Genomic DNA, 18,760 nt, shown 5'->3' with positions numbered 1-18,760 from the left:
GAGATAATTATTCTTATCTAATTCTCATTTTCTAATGAGATCTGAGTGAGCATCCCTGTCTATCTCTTGGTGTAGTCAGAGTTTGTCTTCAGTATGCTATATGTAGAGCTGTAAATTGAATTGCAGCTTCTATCTGAAATTGGCACTGAATTCTGGGACTGCATTTTCTGATGGGCGCCAGGACCCGAAATCAGACCCATATGGAGGTCAAGAGCATGCCCGCTGGCACAACCTTCTGGGAGATGGTCTCCTAAACAACCCTCTCCAAGTTCACCATACTGATAAGGACAGTGGATAGGCTCCCAATGCAGCCCAATCAGAGGGCCTGTCATGATGTCAAGCTGGTTACTTCACAGGATAGGTGGGTGCTGCCAAGGCAGGTAGGCGAGTAGGTTGGGGGTGTCCCAACATGGAAGTGCCTCGGGATGCCTGTATTGAACTTATAAATTAAAGAAGCACAAAGCCTATATGGGCATTGGGATGGAGGACAAACCCCCATGCTAGACTACTCAATGATGTGGCCATGGTCTCTGGCTCTGGTGGTCACCCAGTCTGCCACTGGAGGTTACCTGGTCTGCCACCAGGAGACTGCCTTGATTGAGCTGACAGACTCTGTATAAGGCAGGGGACAGTTCCAACGTCCGTAAAATGCCCAGTGCTGGCACAAAACTGCCCCTAAATGAGGCCTTGCTTGGAATAACCGGCTGCCAACCCCTGCCATGGAGCGAGCAATTGATCCAGTGCTAACCCAACCCCCAGGAGAGTTCCCCAGAGGCAGGAATGCATCAAGGAGCCATCCTGACAAAGTTCCCACTATTTTTCTGGCCTCTCCACCTCTAACCCCGTCTCCATGACACCAGGAAATCCAGCCCCTGGAGTCTAGCAATTTTGGTTTTGCACCATCACAAACCACCAATGTAATCCGACGTGCCCTGTGATGTGATCCAATGTGAACCAATGTGATCCAGTTGCAGAAGATCAGTTTAGAGATTTAATGTGAGGAACATCTCACACTGCTCTGGTTTAAGCTGCAGCATAACGTTTTAGATGTCCTCAGAGTCTCTAAGGATATTGGAACACACACAACACGCCTCTTTGTGATTCTAAGCCGTATAGTATTTGTTTAGTAGTAGTACAGATTCCTTTGAAGGCATTGACTGCTTACTGAGGACCTGATATGTTTGTCCTCATCATCCTTAAGCATCTATGTAGCCATTCTTACAATGTGAGTCATGATAGATATTGATTGGCCATATCCCACTGCATGAGGCATCAAAGCTGAACTTCAGCCACGTGCAATGAGAACCTGATATGCCCAGTTTCCAGGGTCAGTCCCTGGATTGTGATGAGCACCTAGAATCCTGACTAATTTTCCCTGTTTCCTTCACCCCCCACCCCACCACCCTCCAGGATACTGAAATGAGCTGCAACATCCCAAAATCCTGCCATGTTTCAGATCATTTCAGACTGACAATTGTATCTTAGGACCTTGTGTTCTGCACAGCTTAGTTTGAAGGCACAACCTGTTAGGCCACAAGATTTAAAAGCTACACTGAGCACACGTATGAAGCCGGGAGGAACAGGAGTGCTCACCCTCGACCCACATGCAAATGAGTCAGGCTGCTGGACATTACCTGATTGCCAATGCCCAATATTGGATGCACCTCGGGCCCTCCCCATTCAGGTGTAGAGACCATTCTTGGCATAACAGGCAGTAATAAATCCACTGGCCCAGTTTCCACCTTGGGCAGAATTTTGCCCTCATCGGGCGGGCTTGGCGGCAGCGGGCAGGGGCGGTTGGAAATCTGACCGCCGCCCGTGATGGGGACCGACCGCGAATTCACGCTGGCAGGCCAATTAAGGCCCGCCCGGCGTGAAACACAGCTCGTCACTGACTTAGAAGGGCCGAGCGGGGGTGGGGGCCTGTCGGCCGCTGGGTCCAACATTTAAAAACGGCCCAGGCAGCCCCAGGAGGCCTCCAGGGAAGGACGTCTGTGTCCTACTGCAAGGATGGAGTCCAGTGTGCCAGCAAATGCCAGGCGGGAGAGCAGGTCAGAGGGGCACTCGGCCCCCCGTTTTTCCGACGAGCGCCTTGCTGCCCTCCTGGAGGGGGTGGCTGCCAGGAGGGACACCCTTGTCCCCAGAGATGGGAGGAGGAGGCCACTGCACCTCACAAAGGGGGCATGGGAGGAGGTGGCAGCCTGGGTGAGCAGCCATGATATGGTGCAATACACATGGGTGCAGTGCCGGAAGCGCTTCAATCACCTGCTGTGCTCAGGAAAGGTGAGTACCGTGTTGTTATGGATTAGTCTGTTCAATTGTTTTGGGCTGGCCATCCCCCCGTGGAGCTCAGGGGTGTTAGAGTCTGAGTGCCAACTGTCAATCACGCCGGCACTGGGGCTGAGCCCTGGCTTCTTGGGCTGAGTGCCTTGCGCCTCAAGGGCCACGACTCAGATCTGCCCTGCAAGGTGTTCCTCAGCTGACCAGGACGATGCAGTCGAAGGCAGAAGATGGACCTCTGGAGTCGTCCATTAGGCAGGAGATGCTGGACATCCAGCGAGGTGTGCGGGAAGATCTGGCAGAGATCCAAGAGGGTATGCGTGCCATGTTCTCTGTTGTGGAGGTGTCCCTGAGGATTGTAAACACTGCATTGACCCTCATGGCCAAGCACAATGCCTTCTCCATGGAGAGAGTGGCGACTTACATGGAGAGGCAGCTCCAGGGACAGAATCAGGGGTTCCTGGGCTTGCGCTCGGACCTGCAAACCCTCACAAAGGCAATGACCTCAGGTGGTCAGTGCCAGTGTGGGAGATGGGTGAGGCACCCAGTACCCCAGCTAGGTTCCCGTCCATTAATGGTGAGCAGGGTGGTCCAGAACAACCTCACGTTGGCGCACGAGCTGCTTGTTGTCTCTGCGAGCTCCTCTCAGGGTGCTCTGGATGACGGCAGCAGCTTCTCCGCCCCTCTGCCAGTGACCGTGGCATCTGATGGGGCTGCGATGACTGGGGAGATGCCAGCTGTGGCACTGGCTGTTCCCTCCCAGGCGGGGCCATCGCAGGCTCCACTGGCCAGAGGATGCCCGCCAAGGTCATCAAGGCCAACAGGACAGCAGAGTCAGCGGGCTCCCTCCAACGCCGATGCCAGTGAGGGGGGAGCACCTAGACTTAGCACCCATAAACCTAAATTTAAAGCACCTTAAGCACAAGAGGTACTGGTCACGGGTGATCTTTTGTTCCCTGTTTTGTTTTTTTTAATGGTGTGAATACCAACACTGGCTTCTTTCCATTCAAGACAATGTGAATTCCAACATAAAATTAAATTTGCTTTTGTGTTATTGGCCTGAGTACGCTTCATTTATTTTGTAGCTGCAGGGTGTGCCAGTATGTAATGCTGGACGTGGGTGGCTTGAAACTTTATTGCACTGTGTGTATCTTGGGGGCCAAGGAAAGGGCCATTTCCGCGACCCACGATGGAGGTGGCAGCCCTGGCATGAGGTGATAGCTCTTATTTGGCAGCCTAACTGAAGGAGCGTTGGATCAAGGAGTCCCTGGTGTCCCTACCTCCCTGGAGGTTACCGAGGTCTGGCTGCACGCCCTCAGTGTTCTCCTCACCGTGCTCCTCTTCTGACTCACTACTGGATTCATCCTCTGTGGCCTGTGCAGCTGCATCAAGATCCTCTTCCTCCTGTGGGTCCCCCCTTGCCAGTGCCAGATTGTGGAGAGCGCAGCATGCAACCACTGTCAGTGACACCCGCTCTGGGGATATTGCAGTGCGTCCCCTGAACAGTCCAGGCATCAGAAGCGCATCTGGAGAAGACCTATGGTTCTCTCTTTCACCACCCTTGTGGAGGCATGACTCCTGTTGTACCGCTGCTCCAGCTCTGTTTTTTGGTGGCGGAGAGGTGTCATGAGCCACATTTTCAACGGATAGCCCTTGTCACCCAGCAGCCATCCATCCAGTCGGGCTGGAGCACTGAAGAGCCTCGGCACCTGGGAGTGTCTCAGGATGTAAGTGGCATGGGAGCTACCAGGGTACCTTGTACAAACTTTCAGAATCTGCATCCTGTGGTCACACACTATCTGCACGTTCATGGAGTGGAATCCCTTCCGGCTGATGAAAGCTGACCCACTGGAGCTTTGTTGGTCACATGTACAGTCGATTGCACCCTGGACGCTGGGGAACCCAGCAATTGCTGCAAAGCCTCTGGCTCGCTCAGCCTGGCTGGCCTCATCTGTAGGGAAATGAAGGAAAGTCAATACCTGCCTAAACAGAGCGTCTGTCACCAGTTTGATGCAACTGTGGACAGCTGATTGGGAGACTCCACACAGATCGCCCATTGAGCCCTGGAAAGAGCCGGAGGCATAGAAGTTGAGGGCCACTGTGACCTTCAGCACCACTGGCATGGGGTGTCCACCCACACAGTTGGAGCAGTTCTCAGGCCCAATCATCTGGCAAATGGAGGTCACGGTCTCCCTTGAGAGCCGGAGCCTCCTTCAGCATTTCACCTCAGACATATTGAGGTAGCTGCAGTGCAGCCTGTAAACCCTGGCAGCAGGATAGTGGCGCCTTCTGCGGCCCCTTCCGCCTTGGACTTCCTGTTGGCCCTGCACCCCTTGTGCCTGTGCCTCTCCTCCCACAGGTCCCTCCCCTGCATTGGGACACCTGGCCTCCTCTCCCTTCTGCCCCTCTCTTCCTCCTCAGTAGAGGTGCCACCAGCGAAGACCACAATCCCCATTGCCCGGGTAACGGAAGGCTGTCTGATACCTTGAAGGGTCCACACGGTTCGAATCCTCCAGGGGCCTGGAAGACACCAATGAGACCTGAAATGAAGCCTGGAAATGCTAAGAATGAAGCCCCGATTAGAGAATAAGCTGCCAAGTCTCAATAAGCCATCAGCAGCAAGTTATCTCCAAAACTCCTCATTACTCACACTGACAATGCTGCTGACCCTTCTTATCCCCACCGTGGATGAGGTTTTGCAAATTGTGGCCTGCCTGGATGCCCATTTTGCCTGTGCGGTGAGCAAAAACTCAGACGGGCAACGTTAAATCACCATCAATTGGGTTGTCAAGGGCCTTAACTGGCCTGTTAATTAATGGCGGGCGCGGCTCCGACTCCTGTGCACCTGACGAGCAAAATATCGCGTAAGTGCACAATGACATTAGGACGCTCACTCGACATCATCGCGCGTCATTTTACGCTTGGGTGGTTCGGACACGCGCCCGCCCGCTCAGCGAAAAATTCTGCCCCTTGTGCCTCTGAAGGTTGTCAACAGTGCAAATTGTCCCCGTCCAGTGCAACATTGGGGATGTTTCATAAGATGCTGTCGATAGGCAAGTCATTGCCTCCCTCTCTCTCTCTCTTGCTACTTGCTGGGTTGTTGCCCATTGGTTAAATCTGAGTTCATTTCTATATGTTGTTGTGTCCCTGTCTGTTGAATTGGCATTAACTCCCCCAAGGTAACTGAGTGGGTAAATTCATCCGATGTCACCCAAAAACAACTTACATTTAATTAGCACTTATAATGTTGTTAAAATATTCCAAGGCACTTTACAGGAGTGATTATCGGACACAATGTGGCACTGAGCCACGGAAGGAGATATTAGGACAGGCGACCTAAAACTTGGGCCAGGATTTTTACCACATCGGGCGGGCTCAACGGGGTGGGCGGGAGTGGTCAGGAAGCTGACCACCGTCTGTAATCGGGCCGATTAAGGCCCACCCAGCATGAAATGCATGCTGCAGCGCTCAGCGCTGCCTGTGTTGGGGGGAGGAGGAGATCGAGCGGGGAACTTTGCCTCAGGGAGATGAAGCTGTAAAAAATTAAAAATAAAGAATTTTAAGATGTTAAAAAACATGTCCCCTCATCTGACTCTGTCATGTGACTCTGTCACATGAGCAGGGACGTGTTAGAAATTAGTATGAAAATTCTTTTAATGATGGATCAAAACCTCATCCCGCCCATGGATGAGGTTTCGCAAAGAGTCAAAAGGCCGTTTGGCCTTTTCGCCTGCTCGCCAACCGTAAGGTTGAACGGGCAGTGAAAAATCTAATTCAATTACATTGTTAATGGCCTTAATAGGCCTTTTAGTTTCCGGCGGGTGCACTACCAACTCCCATGTGTGCCCGCCGACCGAAATATCGCGCAAGTGTGCATTGGAATAGGACGCTCACCTTATGTCATCGCGCATTATTTTACCCTCCCTTGGGTCAGGCGCACGCCCGCCCGACGAGCAGAAAATTCTGCCCTTGGTCAAAGATGTAGGTTTCAAGGAATATCTTAAAGGATAAGACAGAAGTTAGGAGGAAATTCCGGAGTTTAGGGCTTTGTCAGCTGAAGGTACAACTGCCAATAGCGGAAATTAGGGATTAAAATTGGGGATATTCAAGAGGCCAGAAATGGAGGAGCATAGAGCATAGATCTTGGAGAGATCCTGAGCTAAACAGTTTTGAAGGTCCCAGGTTGCAATCTCCATTTTATGCTGGATTGGCTGATAAAAAGAACTTGTATTTGTATAGCACCTTTCACCACATCAAAACATCCTCAAAAAGCTTTACAGCCAATTAAGCACTTTTAAAGTATAATCAATGTTGTACTGTAGGAATTGTGAACATACGAACATACAAAATTAGGAGCAGGAGTAGGCCACTCGGCCCCTCGAGCCTGCTCCGCCATTCAATACAATCATGGCTGATCTGAATGTAACCTCAACTCCACATTCCTGCCTACCCCCGATAACCTTTCACCCCCTTGTTAATCAAGAATCTATTTATCTCTGCCTTAAAAATATTCAAAGACTTTGCTTCCACCGCCTTTGAAGAAGAGAGTTCCAAAGACTCACAGCCTTCTGAGAGAAAAAATTTCTCCTCATCCCTGTCTTAAATGAGCGACCCCTTAATTTTAAACAGTGACCCCTAGTTCTAAATTCTCCCACAAGAGGAAACATCCTCTCCACATCCACCTTGTCAAGACCCTCAGGATTTTAACAGTTTCAATTAAGTTGCCTCTTACTCTTCTAAACTCCAGTGGATACAAGCCTAACCTATCCAACCTTTCCTCATAAGACATCCCATCCATTCCTGATATTAGTCTAGTAAACCTTCTCTGAACTGCTTCTAATGCATTTACATCTTTAAATAAGGAGACCAGCACAGTACACAATACTCCAGATGTGGTCTCACCAGTGCCCTGTACAACTGAAGCATAACCTCCCTACTTTTGTAATCAATTTCCCTCACAATAAATGATAACATTCTATTAGCTTTCCTAATTACTTGCTGTACCTGCATACTTATCTTTTGTGATTCATGCGCTAGGACACCCAGATCTCTCTGAATCTCAGAGCTCTGCAATCTCTCACTATTTAGATAATAAGCTTCTTTTTTATTCTTCCTTCCAAAATGAACAATTTCACATTTTCTCACATTATACCTGTTTGCCAGATTAACCTATCTGTGTCACTTTGTAGCTTCCTTAATTCCTCTTCACAATTTACTTTCCTATCCATCTTTGTGTCGTCAGCAAATTTAGCCACCATTCCTTCAGTCCCTTCATCCAAGTCATTTATATAAATTGTAAAAAGTTGAGGCCCCAGCACTGATCCTTGTGGCACACTGCCCATCACATCCCGCCAACCAGAAAAAAACCCATTTATGCCAACTCTCTGCTTTCTATTAGCTAGCCAATCTTCGATCCTTGCCAATGTGTTACCCATACAGCAAGCTCCCACAAATAGCAATGACCAGATCCTCTTTAGTGATGTTGGGCGAGGGAGAAATACTAGTCTCCCCTGCTCTTCTTCAAAATAGTGGCATGGGATCTTTTACATCTACCTGCAAGGGCCTCAGTTTAATGAATTTGAAATCCTGCACCTCCAACAATGCAGAACTCCCTCAGTACTGCACTGGGTGTGTCGGCCTAGATTTTGTACTCAATTTTCTGGAATGGGACTTGAACCCACAATCTCCTGACTCAGAGGCAAGAGTGCTGTCCACCGCTGAGAAGAAAAATTGGAAGAAATGTGGGCACTCATGCCTTTCCAGTACCTGACCTGTGTGGCCATTCACAACTGTGTGAGCCAAGACAGATGTTGGCTGATCATTCCACTGCAGAGGGCATCACAGTCAATGCCCAATCCTGCTCAAGTGGATACCAGATGTGCCCATTTTGGGTCCCTGGATAGTGGTCAAGACCTCAATGAGGTGAGCAGTGTTCACAGTAAATACAACAAAAAAAAATAAATGCACACCTCATAGCCTTTATCAGCATGGGATCACAAGCTGTGACACCAGGGTGGGCAGAAAGCAAAAGCCGAGCATCTGGACGACACTTGTGTCTGGCTCCTTGAACGGCTTCTCCACATCATCTGTCAGTCCGACTAGCCGAAGACCGTCTGGGAATCACTTTCCACCAGCAAACCCCCCACCCCCACTCCACCACCACCCCCTTCCACACCCAAACCCACCATCAAAATCTGAAACATGACAGGTCAGCCAGGTTCATGAGAATCGGAGGCGAGCGGCCTTCTCACCTTCTGGGGAACGCCACCAACAAACAATCTCAAAGTGAAAGGGGAAAGAAAAAAAAGAAAAGCAGGAGAGCCCAGCATTCGGAGAAGCCTGATGTGGGAACCTAGCATCACATTACAGCCAGGGCTGTGCCTGCACTGAGACAGGCGTCAAATAAATAATCAGGAGCAACAACCAGTCAAAGCCAGCGTGCAACAGCTCCTGAATTAATAATCTGTTTTAAAAAGTTAACTCTTGGATTAAATGTTCAAAGATGGATAATTTGGGAATTTACCGGTTGGAATCTAATCGAAACTTTGGGTGGTTTATATATAGAATAATGGATATCCAGGAATGAGTTCAAAGCTGGTGTTTAATCAAAGTGTGTTCGGGTAATTTATATATAAAATAGACATTGTTTAGGAGTGATTTACAGTCTGGAATCTTACCAAAAGGTTTGGTTGGTTTTTATATAGAATAACAGACACCCAGGAATGAGTTACAGGCTGGAATCTTACCAAAGGGTTTGTGTGGTTTTTATATAGAATAACAGATACTCAGGAGTGAGTTACAGGCTGGAATCTAATTGAAGGATTCAGATAATTTATATATATAAAATAGTGGATATCTGGGAATGATTTACAGTTGGTATCTACTCCAGCGGTTGCAATCACTAATACTTAGGAGCTAATTTTCCAAATGGAAGCTCCCAGTGTGGAACCTTGGTTGGCTGGAAGAAATGGAGGAGTCTCAGGCTCACTCCTCATGGTTTCCCAGTATGTGCTCCTGACAGGTAAAGCTCTAGGTTAGTGCTGCACGATCAGAAAATCAATACACGCTACAGTACAATAATAATGGATGTCCCAGGAGTGAGCTCCAGGCTGGATTCTAATTGAGAGGATGGATGGTTTATATGTAGAATAATGGATACCAGGAGTTCCAGGCTGGAATCTGATCCAGGAATTCAGATGGTTTCCATATGGAATAAAATGGACAGTCGGGAGTGAATTACAAGCTGGAATCTTAACTTGATGGGTTCAGAGTTTATTTTCAATAACGTTGGCTCAATGCACTGGATTCCATTCAGAAGCTTTATTGTAAATCCTGGTAACAGTGGCATTATGCCTTAGTCTGGGCTAGTGTCACATCTAGTATCATCCTATTATTAAAGGGACATTGCAGCTGTAAAGAAACATTTGTTTGCAAATATCAGACAGAACGTAATAATAAATCATTGCATTAGACAATTGCATTGCAATTTACCCTGGGGTTTCCACTGGATTCTACTGGATTTTTTAGTGCAATTCCCCCATTTTCAGTGTATCCGGTGCAAAAGATTGTGGCATTTTAAGTGTAAATTGCGTTTAGCGCAACTTGAGTTCTCACAGTGTTTTGCATTAGCTTTAAAAATGTTGTGGAAGATGCAGACCTTGCCCACAAAACTGACTACGCCCCAGGGTACACTAATCACCATTGGAAGTTTCTCTTAATTGTGTTTGTTTGCAGATCTTCAAGGAGGCTCCACAATTTAGGTTGTTTTTTGTTTGGGCGCAGAGGCATGTTTCGAAAGCATTAGAATGATTTTTTAACAAATATTAAGGAACTGTCTCCCAATCTAACTAGAAAGTAGATTTATATATTTTTGTAACAAGTCATTTTCCCTAATATAAAATTGAGTTACAGGTGGTGGATTAACACTGTGATTTAAAACGCTTATTTTTGTGATGAAACCACTTTCAGCTGTATTAATCAAACTTTACCAAGTTACTGCTCTTCAATGTATCAAGGGATATCTTTGAAAGAGAAATAGTCTAAAGAGTCACATTTTAAAATGCTGCTCGGTTGCACTGGTTGATGGCAGATTTACGTTCACTGATGTGCAACATGCGGGGAAGAAAGCACTTTTCAAAACAGGTGCTGTTTGGGTTCAATTTGTGCCAGAATTGCCGATTGCATCCAAAGCAGAAACTCTGCCCCAAAAAGTCTGTTATGCATTTTTCATGAAGACACTGCTCCTCCAGAGGACATTCCCTATGACACAGGCCATATTTTGAATTGTGTTTCATTTCACTCTGTTTCATTTACATGGCCATTCTGTCTTTCAGATGAGGCATTAAACCGAGGCCCCACCTGCCCTCTTAGATGAATGTAAAAGATCTCACGGCACTATTTCAAAGAACAGCAGGGGAGTTCTCCCTGGTGTCTTGGTCAAATTTTATCCTTCATCTAACATCACTAAAAAACAGATTCCCTGGTTATTCTCACATTGCTGTTTTTGGGAGCTTCCTGTGTGCAAATTGACTGCTGCGTTTCCTACATTACAATACTGACTAGACTTCAAAAATAATTTAATTGGCCATAAAGTGCTTTGGGGCATCCTGAGGTTGTGAAAGGCACTATATAAATGCAAGCTCTTTCCTTTGTTTATAAAACCAGCAGATTCAGTGCAAGTTCACTCCTAAGTAACTCATCTACAAAGTGCTTTCCAGTGAATCCTCTTTATATTATTCAGTTTACAGTATTCCTGTCTTGAAATAACCTCTCAGTTCCCTAGTCGTAAGAAGAATTCTACGCAGTAGAGTTAGCAACCCTCCAGGAATCTCCAGTAAAACTAATTTCTGTGACACTGCTGCCAGCAACACCTGGGAGGAAAATCATAGGCAGATTTCAAAAGAATGGTGCTTTTTAAAAATTTTCTTTGAACATCTCTGTTTACTAGTTATAAAAGTATTGGACATATGGAAAATATCTGCTCGAATGAACGCCGCGAATCATCTAATTGTGCTAATAAAGGGTTTGCTCGCTTTTTAATTGGCCTAGAGAAGATGCAGCATTGCAAGGATTGAATGACCAATGGCTGAAGAGTGTGGGCAGAGTGCTTGGAGATGGGAGGTCATGTGATAAAATCTCCAGGAATATGTCCAACCAGAATTGGCAATCCTAGCAGACGGTGACCTTAAATGCAAAGGCTCGGTGGAGCCCACTGTGTGAAACTATCAGTTCTGTAGTCACTGTCAATTCCTTTTTCTTATTAAAAAGTACCTTGAGAGATGTGTTAACCTCTTAGGAGCTGCTGCTGCAGTACTGTGATCAAATTAACTTAAATAATAATGGATTGTACTGGGGAATTGTATATAGGCAGATCTCAATCATTTAACTGTCCTCATTACCCTGATACTATACGAGTGGAGTTCATCATCTCTCTACCATCAAAATTCCTGCCACCTCTTTGCTTTTTTCTAAGATCTGTGCAGCTTTAGCAGATGTCTGCTATTATGTATTAAGGTGGCGTATGTTAGGCAAAACCACATTCCCCACCCAGACCACCATATTATTTCTTATTTCTATAATTCAGAAGCCTGCCTGTAGGCCAAGACCCCTCCTAGTTCCAGGGCACAGTCATTGTTGGAAAGAGCAGGGGGTGGGGACGGGTCCAAACAAAGAGCACCAGCTTGGTCTTTTACAAACTGAAGGGAGAGTGTGTTTGTGGGAGGTGTGTCCAAAATGAGAACAGAAATTTCTCAGAAGCTCAGTCAACATCTGTAACGAGGAGAGATAAGTTAACATTTCAGGTGTAGATTTGACCATTTCACCCAGTTAGGACATTTCCTGGCTCCGCAAACCCAACCTGGGAGAAAATGCCCTGGAAGTTGGGATTTTTCATTCTGGAGTGGCGGAGTTCTCTGGGAGTTGGGTCGGGTGATCTTGGAATGAGTGTGGAGGCTGCCAGGTGTGGAGGTGAGCGGGCTGAAATGCATGCCTCGGTACTCCGGTACTGTGTTGACGTTTTTTAAAAAAACAATAAAACATAAAAAAGCATTCCAGCCCTCACCCCTCACACCCCCTCACCCTGTCTGCACTCCCAGTTCTCCATCCATGCCAGTCTATGCCCCTGCCCACCCCATATGGTCACTCATACCCTCTATCCCAACTTATGCCCCTCCGTCACCCCCATGGCTCCTCACATCCTCCATGCCACTTCATGCCCCTCTGCCTACCGTCACAGCCCTTTATAGCTCCTATGCCAATTTAGTGCCAAGTCATGCCAACCCATGCCCCCACCCACCCTTTGCCCTTACACCTGTCATTCCAATTCACCCTGTATCCACCATGGGCAGACCTCAGGAGCCATGCTGAGATGAAATAATATAAAGTTCTGTCTATTGCAGACTTTATTTTAAAAAATTCTCATTCATAAAAACATTTACTACATTTGCATTCCTTCAACTACATAACCCTTTGTATGAACAAACATTTCATTCAAGTGCAAAATCCCTTATAAAAAACAAGCATTGGAATTGATAGTCCCACTTCAAAGATTCTATAACCACTTGAAACTGTCAATCAAACTGTGAAATGGCTGGTGGCCTACTGTAAAGGTTGCGAAATCAGTCATGCAGCATTAATCCAGTAATGGCAACCCTCAGGCTTATGCCAGCTGACAGAGTGAAGTAACATGCAATGATTTTTTTTAACACTCAAGACAACTTTTTCAAAGATTTAATGGGGAGTCCTAAATATCTTAACAGCTTGACAGTTGCCTTTGACAGTTCATTTTGACACTTTTGTCAAAGGATTCCACAAAGTTCAGACTTGCTTCTACCAGGTCTATCCTGCATACATTGTCTTTCACACACTTCGGTCACCAAAATTAGACATGAGTGGAGGCTGCTGCAGATTTGCATCGTGACCCACCCCCATTCCCGCCACTGCGAAAATGGTGGATGCGTGTTTTGGGGCAGGACTTCCAATTCTCAGCCTCTTCTGCCATTTTCACAATGATAGAGAGGTTCTCTGTTGTTGCAAAAACCCTGACCTATGCGTATGAAATATACACTCTCTAGCATGTAAATAGTACAATCATATTGCTCCGTGTTTGCAGAGATTGTTAAGTGTTGCTGTTGACAAGCATTATCTGGATCGTTCATTCCCCAGGTCTGGGAGATTCTCTTCCAGTTTTGTTTTCTCCTAAGAAAGAAGGACTTGTGTGTTTACAATGGACCAGGCCATGCTGGAGTGTGACAACTCACCCCATTTGTTTAACTTTTTTTTCTTGCCCTTCAGCTCGAAATAATTTCACCCAGCAAGTTGCTGAAAATGCAAGGCGATAATGGGGCACCTGGGGCCTTGGTGGACAACCGTCTGTCTCCTTAGCCCATGAGTATTGAGGAGAGTGAAAGAAAGACAGGAATGACAGAGAAGAAAATAGGATGAATTAGAGCCAAATCAAGTCCAGAAAAATAAATGAAGAGAGGGAAAGAAAGGTTGGATAACGAGAAAAAGGACAAAGAAACAGAAAAGAAAAAGAAATAAAATTTAAGATATTAATATATTAAAATCTCTAAGAATAAATACCTACCTGCAGGAATGAGACTCAATAGTTTGAGTTGTTGCCTTTCTGGGCTGGAGAGATTGGGTGGCATTGCAGAAACTTAAGTATCCTCATCAAAAAGTTCCATAAGCTGGTAGCAGTCCAGCTTTCTGTGGTGAGTTTACTGGTTAATCGATGCGCACATGCAGCAATTTTGTGAAACTCACAGGGAGGTTGAGGACAAGCTGCTGTTTTCACCAGACTAATAGTGGAGCAGCTCAGTACATGTGACAATCCACAATTCACAGGGTATCTCTTCCATAGTACAAGATGCTGAATGATTTACACACTTATAATGGTGAGTACCATGAAACTCACCGATATTTTGCGAGCAAATTCTGGCCTGGAAAGGCAAGCAATCTTGGAGTCATACTGTGAAAAAATCATCCTATTAGTAAAATTGCCCTTTGAAATATGTGCATGTCTTCATTTTCACCAATATAAAGGGTGGGTGGGTGTTTATATTGTGAGTTTTTATGTGGGCTGCATTTATATAATGGGTCAAATTATATCGTGGACCTTGCTGTGTGCAAATTGGCTGCTGCATTTTTTACAACAGTGACTACATATCAAAAAGTGCTTAATGGGGCTATACAGTGCTTTGGGATGTCCTGATGTCATGAAAGATGCTATATAAATGCAAGTTCTGTCTTTCTTTCTTCTTTAGTGATGCTCAGTGGAATGCTTTACTGAATACTGCCACACTTTTGTCATTGGGACAGTTTAAAACATTACAAGCCCAAAGTATTCATTTGACATCAATTACAATCTGCTGTTTTCAGCCCTGAGACAGTGCTGAAGCATTTCAACCTTTCTGGAAAGACTTTATCCATAAGCCAGACATTTGGGGATTCTTATTATATTGAAGCCCTTTGTTTTTACACTGTATAGGCAAGTACAGGATCGCACCTGAATGAACAGACCCCTAAATCTTGTTCAAAATTTGTCTTTGACCTCTTGTGTATACGCCAGCAGAAGGAAGCCTTTTAAACAGTGGCAGTAATCTTTTATATACATTCAGAAATGTATTAACAATTAATGCTGAGGCTCCATTTATAATCACAGGCTCCAATCTGCTTTCTGTAATTAGCCTTTTCCTAATATTTGCCCACAGAACAGATTAATAGCTTCCTCCTGTCCAGCTCCCTCCCCGGAGGGTTGAGCAAAATCATTTTGAAATGGTGCGTTTGATAGTTCTGGAGTTGCTGTACAGCTAATAGAATCAGATTTAAAATTATACAGTGGGCTGCGGAATCCCAGGCTAGCTTTGTTTTCCAGAGATTTACACACCTACTGAGGGAGTGCTGCATTGCTGGCGGTGCTGTCTTTCAGATGAGACACCCTGGTCAATATTTGTCCCTCAACCAATGCCTGAAAACCGATTATCTGGTCATTATCTTATTACTGCCATATTTCCTAGGTTATAACAGTGTCTACAATTCAAAAGTACTTCCTTGTTGTAAAGTGCTTTGGGATGTCTTGCGGTCATGAGAATTGTAACTCTAGGCCCCTTTACTCCTCTACTTCGTTTACATTTATTTTCTAAGGAGTACGTCATTCCTCACACCAAAATCCAGAACAATAAGAGATAATAAAGAAAATACTAAATAAGAAAGAGCAACAGAAATATTAGTCTGTTCGCCTTTTAAAATTTTTTAACATCCAAATGGAAGCAAGTTCTTATTTCCATTTTAAATGACTCTTGTTCTCTTTGCTGATTGACTGTGCAGCAGTGCATCATTGACTTCCTCTATGTTTTACTAGCTGCCACCTCGGCAGAATTTCTTCATTTCACGTGTTATTGCAGAGTGGGATTCCCTCTCCAGTTAACGCTTCGAGGCAGGAGCCATATTAAAACAGCTGGCAGCTGAGAAATATCAATAAGCCTGACCAAACAGGCAAAGCTGACAGACTGAATGGAACCGGGGCCTCCCTGCCCCATCACGGGCAATTGGTCATGGCAAAGAAAGTCAGCGGGATGTGGCTATGGCACAAAAGGCATATAAAATAGACAGCTGGCTGCAGCTAAGAAGCCAGCTCTTATTTTTGCCTGCTGCTTGTACAGATGCCAATTGTTGTTCCCCCTGCCACAGATAATCTCGGGATCGTTGGGAGGAAACTGTCTGCACACTTGCCACACAATCAGCACTCGCTTGACACATGCTTAGTACATGCTTGGTGCATGCTAGACACATGCTTGACACATGTTTACCATACACATGCCATATACATTGCCAATCAGTCACGTATTTTTTTTAAAAACTATAAGTAAATAAACTGGGACTTGCCAGGCCGACGAATCCAGATTTGAACCAGGACCTGCCAGTGGGAGTTTTGTTCCACATAAAGTGCTGTCTTCTCAAACATCTCCCTGCCAAATCTCTGTGTCACATCAGCTTTCAGCAATGGCCATCTTTATTAGTACTTCCACAACATTGTGTTAAACCGTGGGCAGTTTCCCCCCTCCTAAATGTAATTTTTTTTCTCCAGCTCCCCCTCTCCCTCTTTCTCTTTAACTCTCCCTCTTTCTATCTCTCTTTCAGTCTGCCCCCAGGGGAAAGATAGAAATGAATTAAAGTACCAGCCAAGTTCATCTGCAGACAGAATAGGGACAGGCAGGGGCTGTGGTGGTGAATAATGCGATCTGGTATCAATGCCTTTGTAGAAGGATTGTGCTGTGATGCCTTCTGATTTAGATCAAATACATTCTGCTCATTTTTATTTTAATTAAAAGGATATTTTCAGCTCCCCAAGTGGGTAAAGGCAACACTCCTCATTGCTACCCGTTGACCTCTGCTGGAAAGCATTCGTGTACTGGCCCCAGATAGGGACAGGGTGCGTACAGCTGGCGTGCGATGCCTCCCATGGTAAAATAGTCCAACAGCCACACTTGAAATTGAGACTCTCGTATGAAGAATGGACACCTGGGCACATTGTGCATGTACCTGTGTGTGTGCATGCTTGTGTGTGTGTGTGTGTGTGTGTGTGTGGGAGGTGTGTGTGCATGTGCGCATGTGTTTGCACATGCCTGCGTGTTTGTGTGTGTGGCCCCTTGTGCATCCTTGACCTTAATCGGTCCACTATTGGTACCCGCGCCTTCAGCTGCCTAGACCTCAACTCTGGAATTCCCTCCCTAGATCTCTCTGCCTCTCCTTCCTAATTTAGGATACTCCTTAAAACCTACCTCTTCCTCCAAACTTTTGGTCGTCAGTCCTAAGGCGTGATTTTCCAACACCTCTCGCTGGCGGATCTTCCAGTCCCGCCAAAGTCAATTGAGATTTGAAAGGCTTTCTGTGTCCACCACGGAGAAGTCTGCCACGGGTGGGGGGTGGGGGGGGGTGAAAAATCCTGGCCCTAATGTTTCTTTACATGGCTCTTTGTCAATTTTTTTTTCAAAATTGAAGAGCCGAGGTATGTTTTATAAGTTAAAGGTACTATATAAATGCAAGTGGTTGTTTTATGTGTGTATTTTAAAGAAACGTATTAAAGAAATGATAAACAGGCTTCATGCTGTGGGGTTTGAATATTTGAGCCTCTGTCTTTCTGAATCTCCCTGATTGCATACTTAAATAAAGCATGTAGCTTAATAATCTAGCAGCCAGGCAATATGTAGCAATCCCAGGACTTGTTAAAGCAACATTACCAGTGTGTTAAGCATTATAAGGCAGGTCATACGTCTCAGTGAGGGTTAGTGCCTTTGGGGGCTGGGGTTGGGTTGAAGAGAAAATTGGGGGAAAATAAAATTGATTGGGTTCACATAATAATTGCTGAGCTTCATTTCAATGTGTTGAGGATATGTCTAGGCCACAATGTGTCTGATTACATCCCTCATCTTGAGTGAAGTGAATTTGTTTTACAGTCACTAATGAGCTAATGGTTCGTAAACTGCCCTCTGGGCTTCCAGTCAAAATCCCACATACCATAACTTGATCTGCACAAGCAATAAACCTGGTTTCAAACACTGTGCCTTATTGGGGGTTGGCTCCTCCCAATTTCCCAAAAATTGAGTTCCTAACCCGGTCATGCTGTCACCAGACAGTGGCAGAACGGGTACCAAAGGTGCAGAATTTTACAGCTGTCATGATACATCTCCCTAATTCTGCTTTCAGCCTGTGGATGGAGGACATGAGATAAAAAGTCGTTCCCTTTCTCAAGAATGTTGCGGATTCCACGGGGAAACTTAAGGATAGCAATGGCTGGCGGATAAAGAATACACAAACTCTCGCTGTAGACTGAGCTTCATACTCTCCTTCCACCTTGAATCCTCACTGTATTGACACTGATACTCATCAGAGCATCTACATTCTGTCTTAAGACCACAAACTGAAGCCTTCTGTTCGTTCAATTCAAGCTCACAGTCAATTTTAATAGCTCCTTCTTTGGGTAGGTTCAGGTCCCATCATTCAAGTGTGGAGGGCCACGCTCATTGAAAACATGGGTCTTTGAAATGCTGTATCCACAACCAAGGCTCTCCTCAAGGTGTGAGTGTGGGATTGATGAACCTATCCTTAGTTCATATTCTCCTCTCATCTTTTTAGCTATGATGTCATCCTGTCCAATAGGCCTTGGATGTTCATCAAGGTTTCAATTTTTTTTTAAATTCTGAGTTTTGTCACCCAGGTAGAAGGCAGCAAATATGAAGTTTATCCAAAGCATCAGACATAGGAATAGAAACATAGGAACTAGAGGAGGCCACTTAGCCCTTTGAATCTGTACCATTCAATGAAATCATGGCTGATCTCTGACCAGCATTCAATTAACCCTTTTCATTATTTTCTGTACCTGCTCATGACATTTTAATGATCTATGTGATTGTGCCTGGACTCTCAAGTCTCCTTCGACTTCCACTTTCTAGCTTTTCACCATTTAGAACGTATCCTG

Source organism: Cetorhinus maximus, chromosome 15 (assembly GCF_964194155.1).
Source record: "Cetorhinus maximus chromosome 15, sCetMax3.hap1.1, whole genome shotgun sequence".
Classification (NCBI taxonomy): domain Eukaryota; kingdom Metazoa; phylum Chordata; class Chondrichthyes; order Lamniformes; family Cetorhinidae; genus Cetorhinus; species Cetorhinus maximus.
This window is presented reverse-complemented; position numbering follows the sequence as displayed.